The sequence below is a fragment of the Pholcus phalangioides genome, unplaced genomic scaffold, assembly GCF_987345545.1.
Source record: "Pholcus phalangioides strain wild (caught in Gottingen) unplaced genomic scaffold, Ppha-v1.0 ptg000007l_1, whole genome shotgun sequence".
In the NCBI taxonomy this organism is placed as follows: Eukaryota; Metazoa; Arthropoda; class Arachnida; order Araneae; family Pholcidae; genus Pholcus; species Pholcus phalangioides.
Genome location: NW_028301600.1, coordinates 63,904,023 through 63,916,207, shown reverse-complemented (window position 1 = coordinate 63,916,207; position 12,185 = coordinate 63,904,023). Strand labels below are relative to the sequence as shown.

The 12,185-nt window shown below is 34.4% G+C and overlaps 1 protein-coding gene across 5 annotated transcripts in view; it reads right to left on the bottom strand.

Moving 5' to 3' along the window:
• The window catches only part of LOC149085621 (SCY1-like protein 2), a 390,639-nt gene that overhangs the window by 168,113 nt on the left and 210,341 nt on the right, over positions 1–12,185 (bottom strand). The gene's annotated exons all lie outside the window — the stretch shown is intronic.

Below are 12,185 nucleotides of genomic sequence, written 5' to 3'. Positions count from 1 at the left end.
TACTTTTGTGTAATGCAGTAAACACTTTTATAGGGGCGAGCATTTAACTGAATTTTATTAATTAACATATTTAAAAACCTGGTTGTCCCACACTTGTGCTGTCATCTGGTAAACGTAAAGTAATCATACTACCTTTATATTTTAAAATAGCAACACCTAACAAACTATGTAAGGAATGTTACGTGGGTTAATGATAATGGTACTTTAAAATACCATCAGTAGTCAAAGGGTAAGTATTTAATTATCTCGCATCGTGAACTTTATAATATTTTCTTTAAAAAATAACGAGTCACGTTGAAGATTCTCGTCTAACAGGTCCATGGTGCTCTTTTTTCTATTATACGTAGACATTAGACGAACGTTGAATAGTCGTGTGAAACCAAATAGAACTTGAGAAAATTTAATAACGACACCTAAGATGGTCTCCAGATTGAATGTTTTTCTTTCCCAGAAACGTACAGCAAGCAATTCCATTCAACACCGGAAGAAACCGAAAATCTATAAATATTTCAAGCAAGAACCGATCTGAACTCATTATCATTAAAAATAAAGTTCGTGCATTATGAGATTAGAATTGTCTGTGATAATTCAAAGGAGAAAATTCAGACCTAAATGATAGCGTATACGATAATGAGATGATGAAGATCGATAAAGGATAAAAGGGAGATCGAAATGATTTAAAAAAAAATAATAGCCGTGTAATTGCAAGCTATGTCCCTTTTCCTCGTGAAGTTCTGTCCTTCAATACGTTTCCTTGAATAGGATCATACTAAAAATATATTGATTATAAAGTTTTTTTACTGCCAGATCATTATACTGTCTTCAAACAATCATGTTCATTATGAAGCATTCTAATTCTCTCCTGTTTATTAAGTTATTGATAAATTAAACTATTTTGATTTAAAACTTATATCCTACAATACATCTATGTTTGTGATATTTTAATATTTTAGGCAGAAAACACGCTATCATGGGTAAGTACTCTTATATACATGGGTAAATTTCCAAACTGTAAAGTTTACCTCGACAGTAGTTGATGTTGACATACTGGGAACATCAATCTTATTTCTCGGCTAAACTGTCACCTCATGTTCAAAATTTATATTTCTCAGAAGCTTCAACCAAATTACTGAGCTCCCTCCATATAAGGGAGATTAATGTTTTAGAGAAACCGCACACACAATAACAGAATTTTTCGGTAAAATTCAATTAATAGTTCTGTCATTTGATCACTTCGTCGCACTGCGGTCATTTTATGCACATGGGGCTAATTAAACTCTGACATACAATTTGAAACCCATTCCGAAGGGCTAATACTTCCATTTTCCCTCGCCGAGATTTAAACATACACATATCGATACACAGTTCGGTGTGTTAATCACTCGTGTCAGGTTAGTAATTCTGCATTTAATATGCACAAATATTCAAATGGTTAGATATTTTTCAGGTCGTTTTCGGAACCATCTTGGGAAATTCCTACTAACAGAGACCACACCACATATGACTTATTTATGAAACAGACTCATTGATATCGATAATGATTACACACATTAATTGTGAGATAAATATCTGATATTACAAGAAAATACATTATCTATACGCGTAATTCCATCGTGACTTCGGTCATCCGCTATTTTCTTTCTGCAGCAAAAAATTGTCTTTGTTTGCAGCACAAAAATTGAAAAAGTGCTTCAAGCAATTTTTGAATATATCTTATATTCATAATATTTTTATTATAAAGTTTTACTCAAAGACGTATTTCTTTTTTGTCCGCAGATTTCAGTATTGTTATTGATACTCGGACTTGAAACAGTTTAGTTATATTATAGCTCTTTTTAACAGAAAAATATGGAAATCAAATAAAACTTAAAGGTAGTATTTTATAAACATCAAAATATGTATAAATATGAAAGAAATAGTCTGGAATGTACGATGGACAGATTCTTTTCTCATTTAATGAAAATATTCTTTTCCTGTAAAAAATTCATTTTTTGTAAATGTTTTGTGCAGCAATGACTAAATAAAGAAATATTCATATTATTTAGTATCCTCAAGCATATTTATAATAAAAATAAGTTTGCGTATCATTTTCCCATGAATTTATTTTAAGATTTTCCTTGTTGTCTTTTTATGTTATTGCTTTCGTATCAGACATTGTTTCTATTTGGAATTCCATAAAAGAGGAAAAATATAATTTATTTTTCACATTTCTTAACCATTCCATAGTTTTTTGTTGTTGACGAAATTTTAATCATTGCGTTTCCCCTGACAAAAAAAAATAAATGAAAATAATTATTTAAAGAGAATAAATTAATTTTAATATCTAAAAAAAGTGCAAAAAATATTAAAAAATTAAATGCCAAGAAAAAACATTGCTTGAAATAAATATTATATTAATGTATTCACGCGAAGAAAAATAAGAAAATTTTTCACTAGTCATTCTGTAGTATTATCTTACCCTTAAAAAATAACTCAATGTATACAATACTCAGGCCATACCTAGAGAAAATTGGTTAAATTTAGAGAAATGTAGAGAATCGCTACTATATATATGGTACTTTTTGTTGAGCGATGGAGATATTTGATACTTCGAATGCTTTTCCATTAGAGGAGTATATAGCTATAGGAGTGATATTATCGATGTATTTAAGATTTTCAAACAAAAAGGATAGTTAAGATCTATTAATACGCCTCATCTCATGTTTCAACAAGAGGACATAAGTTTCGGTCAGATAGGGATAATTCCAGGTTGTTAGCATTAAATGCTACTTCAATAGACATGGATGAAAAGAAATGTGATATCTATACCATCGCGGTAAAAATCATGAGGCAAAAAAATAATTTTTTCCCTTTTTAGATGGAAGCCATATTTTTGTTAGAAGTATATAATTTTGTGAAGGTTATTATAGTTAAATGATATTATATACTGTTGTTTTATGTTACTTTATTTGTTACATATTTTACGAGAATGGGGATTACTATATTTACGTATATAGGTTTAAACGACACCCATATTTATTTAGAGGCAATTCAATTTTCAACATTTCAAGCTGCCTCATTTGTCATTTTGCTTGTAATGACCTTAATGATATCATTTCTCTAACGATATCATAACATAAAATAGATTCCCTTCCAAAGTATTTAATTAATCAATTTTGAAAATTCTATTAAGTGTGGGAAAATTTGTAAACGTCAAGTTCCAGGGTGGGGATTTGCATATTTTTGAAAAATAATCGTGTCGAATTCAGTTCAACTTAACAATTAATTCCCGTTAATATCTTTGGAATTATAACTGCATATCAATTTTACGCACATATACATAGTTTTCTCTTTTTTAACTTTTGTTGGTAAGTATTTCAGTAGGAATATTTTATTGCCGACTATCTTTCAATTCAATTTCTGGACCTTTTCGAATACTTTATGACATTCATAAAATTTATTATTTGTATAAATCACCAGAAAGGTATTAAATAAGAGGTAATTTATGCGTGTATGCATGCATACTTATATGCGTATGTGTGTTTCTCCGGTTTCTTTTTTTTTTTTTTTGGTTCACGCACTGGGATAATAACACCGTTATGTTAATCAGAAATTTTGAGCACGTTGTGGTATAAAAACAAAAAAATAGGGCTGGTTTGATTAATTGATTAATCGGGTCCGTCAATCGGTCAATATAGTTGAGTTCTATCAATCCAAATAAAATTCGATTGAAATGTTCATTGAAAATTTGTGAATTAACTATTAAAATTTCATTTTTTGAAGAAACCGATTCCAATTAATTTCATTTTTTGAAGAAACCGATTCCAATTAATTTCATTTTTTGAAGAAACCGATTCCAATTAATTTCATTTTTGACGAAACCGATTACATGCCTTAAATTATGTTCCTATACATAATAACATTTTGGATGAATGAAGATTTTTTTGAAATGTTCTATTGCGTATTCTAAATGCGTATTAGTGACAACACATCACATATTTCATTCGTTTAAATATTCAATTTTTTTTCTTTTCATTTTTTTCATTTCTCGCCGAAATCAAGAACATGTCTTACACCTGGTTGATGCGATAACGTTCAACTGCCAATCGGCATCTTTGTTCAGCAAAGTCCAATAGATTCAACCCCTTTACGATCACGGGCGAAATATCTCATCCAAACGCAATTGGAAAAAAATCATTCCAGTTCTCTGTATTTTCTTTACCTCTTTTCTTATCATCGCGAAGTTTCATTGTAACTCTATGCACTCTCTGAAGCTGTTTCTCTCCTCTCAGGTCTTTTTGTACACTTGTTTAGTGATTTCTTCCCCCCCCCCCCACCATTTAATGCATCTTTCTCACGACTTCTTTCTACTATATATATGTGTAAGAGAGAAAGAGAACACGTAGGGGAGAGTTGAGGGGGAGAAAGAGAAATAAATGTAAAATAGACTTACTCCCTTATCTATTTATCAGCTGTACTTGTTCCCGATTTCCTTTCTTTTTTCTTTCTCTCTTTATTTTTTATTTACTTCTTTTCTTTTCTTAACGTGTGAACAAGATTACCAGATTTAACACCTATACTTTTAATAGATACCATCCAAATTTATTGCCAAAATCTTGTACGTGAAGGGGTAAATCGGTCACAATAATATTAAAGATTGGATTTGTTTAGTCACTACATGTGTGTTTGTTGTTGAAATCCTAAAAACAACAGATGATTTAAAATGTTTAGAAATTTTGACTGATTTATATAGAATAAGACATAAAACAAATCATAACTGTTGGTTCTGAAGCTGTACATCAGGCTATAGGGTTGGCTTTTACATCACAGTTTATGCATCAGAAGCTATCCAATTCTTGATGGAAATAATGTTATTTGGCAGCCCTACATGATGTCGATACTTTCGACCTTTCCCTCTAAAGTGCTTCGTCGTTCCCGTTTTGTTATTTTTCTGGATCATTTGCCCTTTTCCTACCGAGTCAAGTGTTTGTTTTGACCCCCCTGGCCTTTTGTATCCTTTCTTATGTCAAAATAACTCAACTACGCTAATATCAAATAAAACTCATCTCATACAAAATATAACTGACAGTTTATAGAAGCACAACCCAAGCATAAAGTTGAAAATCATGAAATCTAATAAAGGGAAATATCGGAGGAGCTCCATCTTCCCCAAAGCGTTATGTACATACTTTGGATGCAATTTCAACAACATCAGGTCTCCGAAGAGTCTGGCCTGGAATTATTGTGTCAGAATTACACCGTTACCAAACTGGTAGTAAAACTGAGTTTTGTTTGTGGAAAATCTTGTGTTTCCTTGCAAAATGAATGAGTTTTAATCTAAAAATCACGAAAGTTATTGAATATTGCCATTGCAACATCATTAAACACTATTGCTTCGGTGTTTTCTCGTGTGCAGTGGGGGAATTTTTTTTTTAAATCTTGTATCTTCACGTGCTTTAAGTGCAGAATAATCAGAAACCGATGTACGACAAAGTCACTGCGTGACAGCATATTCATCTTTTTAGTAACGATATGAGTCTTAAATCCTTTTCGATGAAAAATAATTCTCGTTCTCATCGAGCATCTATTGCTCAGGATGACTTGGAACGAAGGATATCATACGCATACCATGATCGGCTCGCTCTCACTTTGTAAAACCAATAGAACATGTTCTACTTTACCGCACACCAACTCCACTCATATATCGCCATATAGCAATTTCCAACTAGTGGAGTTGGATTAGAAATGAAGGTGCCATCTATCGGTGGTGGCACCTCGCTCGATAGGTAAAGAACTTTTTCTGATGTTCTTTTGGCTGGATTCGAACCCATGGACCTTGAAATAGAACAAGTCTGGGACATACTTTGACGATGGCTTTCGTGACAAGAAGAGATCTAAAAGTCGATGCTCCTCTAAGACCTCTCCCGAAGCTACAAAAAATGCTACTGGTAGGGAACACACAAATGCACTGCGGCATAACCTGCAGCACCAGGTCACCATACGGCATCCCTCAATTTCATAAAACTTTCTGTTTATTACACGAAATATGTATCGTTCATTAGCTACATGGAAATACTTCTCAATTTTCAATTTCACAAGTTTATTTTATTAAATAACAATTACACACATACGCATATATATCACGACTCAAGAGCCAAATGAATCCCAATAACGGGGTTATAATCATAAGAAAATTAAAAACTGATACAAACATTTTATGGAAGAAAATATAAAATATAATCACACAAATAATGATGACACAAAATCGAATTAATCAGTAGTACATAGTATGAAATTAACATGATTATATGTCTTGCTACATTTTCTTGTTTTGCGAATGAATATGCTTTGTGTATATGTTACTGCTAAAGTCCGAAACTGGCCAATTCACGACGGGGCTAGGCATTTCGCGAATTGGCCAATTTCGTTAAATATTGACCCGGCCAATGTCCAAAATTCGGACTTTGTCTGGCCAGGTGGCGAAGTGGGCGGTGATCCTTCGCCAAAGTCCAATAACAAAAGACATGATTCAGGATCATCGTCAAATTGGCGTCTTTTTTCGTGATAATTATGTCCACGTAAGTTATGGCAACCCATCAAACGGCAGTCGTGTGATCATGTGATCATTTTTTCTTCAAAATTTGGCAGAAAAAACTATGTTTATATAATAATTTTCAGTTTTTCTCTCAAATTTCACTTTTTTTTTTCTCGTCACATGGAGCTAATCCAATACATAGACATGTATCGCACGTTGGCGATTAAAGAAAAATGGATTTCTCTCCTACCGGGTCGTATTACATTAGCACATCCAGCTTTGGCTAAGGATCACCGGCCCCTTCGCTAAATAACCAGTGAAAGTCCGAAGAATTTATGCAATTCTGACGAAGTGGCCGGCCCCGTAGCGAATTGGCAGCACTTTGGGCTTTAGCAGTAACATATACATCGCTTTGGTTGCACAGCTCAGAGGATGGATCTGTCCAAAGTCCAAACTCTCATCATACTGAATTCTTACATATGATATTGCTGTTTATAATTTTTTGAGTCTGAAATTTTTATTCCAGTTCTGCTGCTATTAATTAAGCCAGTGGTTCTCAATCTGTGCTCCACGAAGCCCTTAGGGCTACATGCGTACTTCCCAGAGGCTCCGCGGCTTCTCCAGAAAAATGAAATGAATCGGTCGATTTAATGACTAAATAAAAAAGGGGCTCCGCCATAGAAATGATATACTAAAAAGTGCTCAGCTATTCAAAAGGTTGAGAACCGCTGAATTAAACCAACTTTGCATATTATTTCCGTAAGTTAATCCAAACTGGTGCAATTTAAAAAAAAAAAAGAAAAAAGACGTTCTCTAAGAATTTAAAAATTGGAATATAGTTATTAGTTAAAACTATACGATGACACTATGGAAGAAATTTTTATTAATGTTCCACAACTGATATATTTTCTTCTGGGTATCAGTAATTCATACAGTCACCGCTTAAAATGAAGTTTAAAACTGCGCATGAAATAATGTTTCTAATATATTCTCACGGAGTTCAGTTTCCAGAGAAAAACAACGTTGGAAAAAAGACGATATTGGGAAAAAACCCAAGGGATCCGTTCTATTTATTTTCTTATTTCCACTAAAATAAATGATTGTTGAAGAAAAAATTGTCTGGGAAAAAATAAATAGAATCAGAAAGACACTATATATGAAAGTGTATGTATATATATTTGTGCTTCTTTTGTCCATCAGAATATCGTGGAAGACATTCTGTCTGTGTTTGATATCGAAAGCTTCTCCAGCAAACTTCGTCATACATTCAGAAGATAATTGCAAAATGTTGCATATTTTGTCAAATGTTTTCTAAACAGATGTTTTTTCATCAGAAAAATTTTAGTAAAAGAAGTTTTTGAGCTATTTAGAGAAACTTGATGCTTGGAAAACTAATTTTTTTATTAGAAAAATTGCAGTTAAAAATCAAACATTTTTTGTAGAAGTTGGGGATAATATTTCTATGTTTGATTCAATTGCTTATGAGGTTTTTCGTTGCAAAAAACGGTGTGAATGAATATTTTCAAATTTTCTGACTGAAATATTTCAAGAAATAAAAATTCATTGGTTTCGACATACGAACTAGTTTGCTCAGAAGTGTTTTAGAATCACTGAAATGATAAGAACATGAATCACTCAGTCAGCATCCTAGGTTTTTTTTCACATGATTAAATTGCAGTCAGTGGCAACCTTTTCAACGCGGTTGAAAAACACTGCCCTAGACCAGTGTTTCTTAACCTGGGGCCATATGGCACCCTTGCGGTCCTGGGATGTTCTGGGGCGCCACGGGTGAAAAGCAGACGAAAGTAGAGCCACGACAAGTGGTGAAGTGTACCACAGAGAACTGTATAGAAATAAATCTTTCAAGTGAAAAAATGCGGGAAAGGATGTCACTACTTTCAGAATCTAGCATTGCTGTCCATGGTACTAGCGCAACCGTAACCCATATGTTTACAGCCCGGGGTTTTATCTCCATAGGGCCTAAAGAAATAGATCTGGTGCTATGATTTTCGAGTGCGAGTAGCAAATATGCAAGCTGTTATACTATCAGCTAATTATGGGCCCCCAGAACATCACTATGTCAGAGAACCCATGATGTTGAGACTGTCATACATACAACCCACATTTACGGACACCTATTTCTCCCGTATAATTCGACTATTGAATGGAATGAATGAATCCCCTCAATGTGCATCTGTCCTTGGCCCAGGATTCCAGAGATCGATCATATTTATAAAATATTGTTCGTTATAAATTTAGTTATGACTGAATTCGATTCGATTCAATAAGTAGGAAAGGTCTCAGATGAGGGATAGGGACCCTCGATAAGACTGGGGAGCCACGAGAAGAAAATATAGTCCAAAGGGGGGCCATGGACTGAAAAAGGTTGAGAAACACGCTCTAGACCAATAGACTACTAAGGCAACAAAGCTTCTTTCCTGCGTTGAACGGCGCTGTACACGGACAGCCAGACCTAATTCGTTCCAGAGCTCACATGTGAACACTTTCCTCTAAGGAAAGAGGATCCGTTGCCTTTGTAGTCTAGTGCGTTCAACTGACAGGTGAGAGGACGTGGGTTTTATTCCTTGCAAGGGTAGTTGAATCTTCTTTCCTGGATTCATCTTCGCATCAGCCAGCTGTCGAAACCTTCATAGTAATAGCGGAGAGTGACATCATCTTCGGATTAAAAGATTTCCTGTCACGTCATTATCTCCCATTGCTGTTTCTTTCTTTGTCGATTACATTGTACGATAAGTCTTTTTCATGAGTAACAAAAATACATTTTTTGCTTCGTTTGCGTTCTTATAGAAAGGTGCTCCAGATTATTTACAATGTATACCTTCCTATACAATAGAAATGTATGCCATTCATTTGTACCAACAAACAAGCTAGACACTATCACGTGTGACGATCTACATTCTCAGAGTAGACTCAATCATCACTCTTCTACATACAGAGTGTCGCACAATCAACTGATGGTTTTAGAAATGGGATAGCAAAAAAACGATGACAGTAATTAAAGCCATTCTCGCGGAATGTAAATGTACGAGGTCAGGTATTTCATATACGTCATTCACGTTGCATATACGGGGTGATTATAAAAAAACTATCCCGACATATGGGCCCCTAACTATCATACCATTCACAGAAACTGAATGAAATTTTGGCATGAGGTATTTTGAGGTATGCGCTCAAGAATGATATGGAAAACAACAGTGTCACTCTAACAGTTACGGTTACAGTGAGAAAATATCAAATGGCAACACCAAGTTTTTTGTATTGGAATGCGATCTCCATACTGAAAAACACTAAATAGCGTTGGAATGGCACCTGTAGCACGAAAATCCCCGGAGCTAGGCAAGGAAAAAGTAAAAAGGACTTTGCCGTGCACCAGAGCATTAATGTTCGTTTCATTCGTCACACCGTTTCTTCGGCTGAGATCCCAGCCTGATTAGTCCTCCACAAGGTCATGTGGAAAATTTGTGAAACACAATAAAATGCTTTATTTTATGCTGCTTCTCTGTCCTTATTGGTTGTCCTCACTTTTAGCCTATCTACCGCAGGTGATTTTCATGCTACAGTTGCCGTTCGAACGTTATTTAGGGTTTTTCACAATGGAGATCACATTCCAATACAAAAAACTTGGTGTTGCGATTTGATATTTTCTCACTGTAACCGTAACTGTTAGAGTGACACTGTTGTTTTCCATATCATTCTTGAGCGCACACATCAAAATACTTTATGCCAAAATTTCATTCAGTTTCTGTGAATGGTATGATAGTTAGGGGCCCATATGTCGGGATAGTTTTTTTATAATCACCCTGCATATAGTTAATAAAATAAAAAAATTAAATTTATATATGAACACCCTGGGCATAAATACCCAATTAGAGAGTTTTTTTTCATGTCTTCCCTGTTGCCAACAAAAAAAATTCCACGTTTCTAATTGCAATATTCGCTGAGGTACCTGAATTAAAAAAATCGGAGAAAAGTTGGGAAAGAAGCGTTGTCCATTAGTGTGTTCGTTGTGTTTTTCCCAATTTTCCTCCGATTTTTGAATTCGAATATCTCAGCGAATATTGCACTTAAGAACATGGAATTTTTTTGGCATTAGGAGAGACAGAGCAACAACTTTTAGTTTGGGTTTTTAGCACAGGGTGTCCGTATAAAAAGTATTTTTTTATTTTTATTTTGACAACTGAACAACCCCTTGGAACATGAATGACGTAGCTGAATTTCCTTGCGCACATTCATATTCCGCAAGAATGACTTTAATATCTGTCACCGTTTTCTTGCAATCCCATTTTGAAAACCGTCAGCCGATTCTGGGACACTCTGTATAAAGTCCGTCAAGTGTACACCAACTGAACTCACAGAAGCAATGCTCGGGACTTACTTTTTTTTTTTGTCAATTCAGTATCTTAAAAAACTGCATTTCACTTACTAGGTACCTAACAAACTTGTTGCATATTCACAAGAAATTCTGACTCCTCTCTCTTTATTAAAATTTACTATGATAAAATACCCGTCAGGAACTTTCAACACAAATCAGACATATTTTTTTATTCAACATTCTTTGAGGGAAAGTAAGTGCGCAGTATAGATCTATTTTTACTTTTCTTTACAGTACTGGTATTTTCTATTCGAGAAGAAGAAACTTAATCCATACGGGATTTTGACGAAAACATTTCAGTCGCATTACTTTGACCTTTAGAAAATATTTTCCAAACTTTGTCAAGAACATATTTATTTTACGCGGTGCGGCTCAAAATTAAGGGCAGATCAGTAATAAATAAAAGAAAAACATATAAAAAAACGGCAAATTTATTAATGGTTACACACACACAAAATATACATATTTACTTCATTTTTTTTCTATATATAATTACCATATCATTCCAAACACACTTTTGATATAGTGAAGTAAGTTCCTGCAAACCTTCTACATAAAATTCCAACTCCTGAATGTTTAGCCACTCGTGCACTTAGATTCCTCACTTTACTGGTGAAAATCTGTGAGCGTTTTTGGTACCCATCACGCACAAAGTTTCCAATAGCTTAGAGTTTGTCACGATTCTCGTTGTCCTAGAAACTTCTCGAAAATTCTAGAAAAATATTGTTTGTCGTAAAGCAACGATTTTCTTTCACTTTTGTATTCACACGCTCAACGAAATCATCCGTCCGGACATTAAGTCTGCCACTCCTCTGCTCATCGTGAAAATTTCAAAGGAAGGATACTATTGCCTCAATTTTCCTTCACACATTGCAGTAAGCCAGCACCTCCTCTAAGAGGTACTGAGTAAGTCCATATGTTTCATACAATTGACTGTAAATTTCAGCATCGTATGTCCTCTTGTGTTTAGAAATCCAATCACTGATCGAATTTCACATCTGGTGGGACTTTTTATTACCGCATTCTTTTTAATGCACTGTCTTGCGAGGGTAGACAACTGACGGCAATAATGGAGGTTACATTCATAACAGACCAGTCAATGCTACTACGCATGCGCGAACCCATTAGTATTGCCAATCCTTTTCATACGCGATAGGCCCTTAATTTTGAACCGCACCTCGTATTATTTCATGACCGAATTTCTTTGACATTGATAACTAATCAAATCAATCACTACAAATGACAGTTAGCAGACTGCTACAGAACAATGTGTCAGGT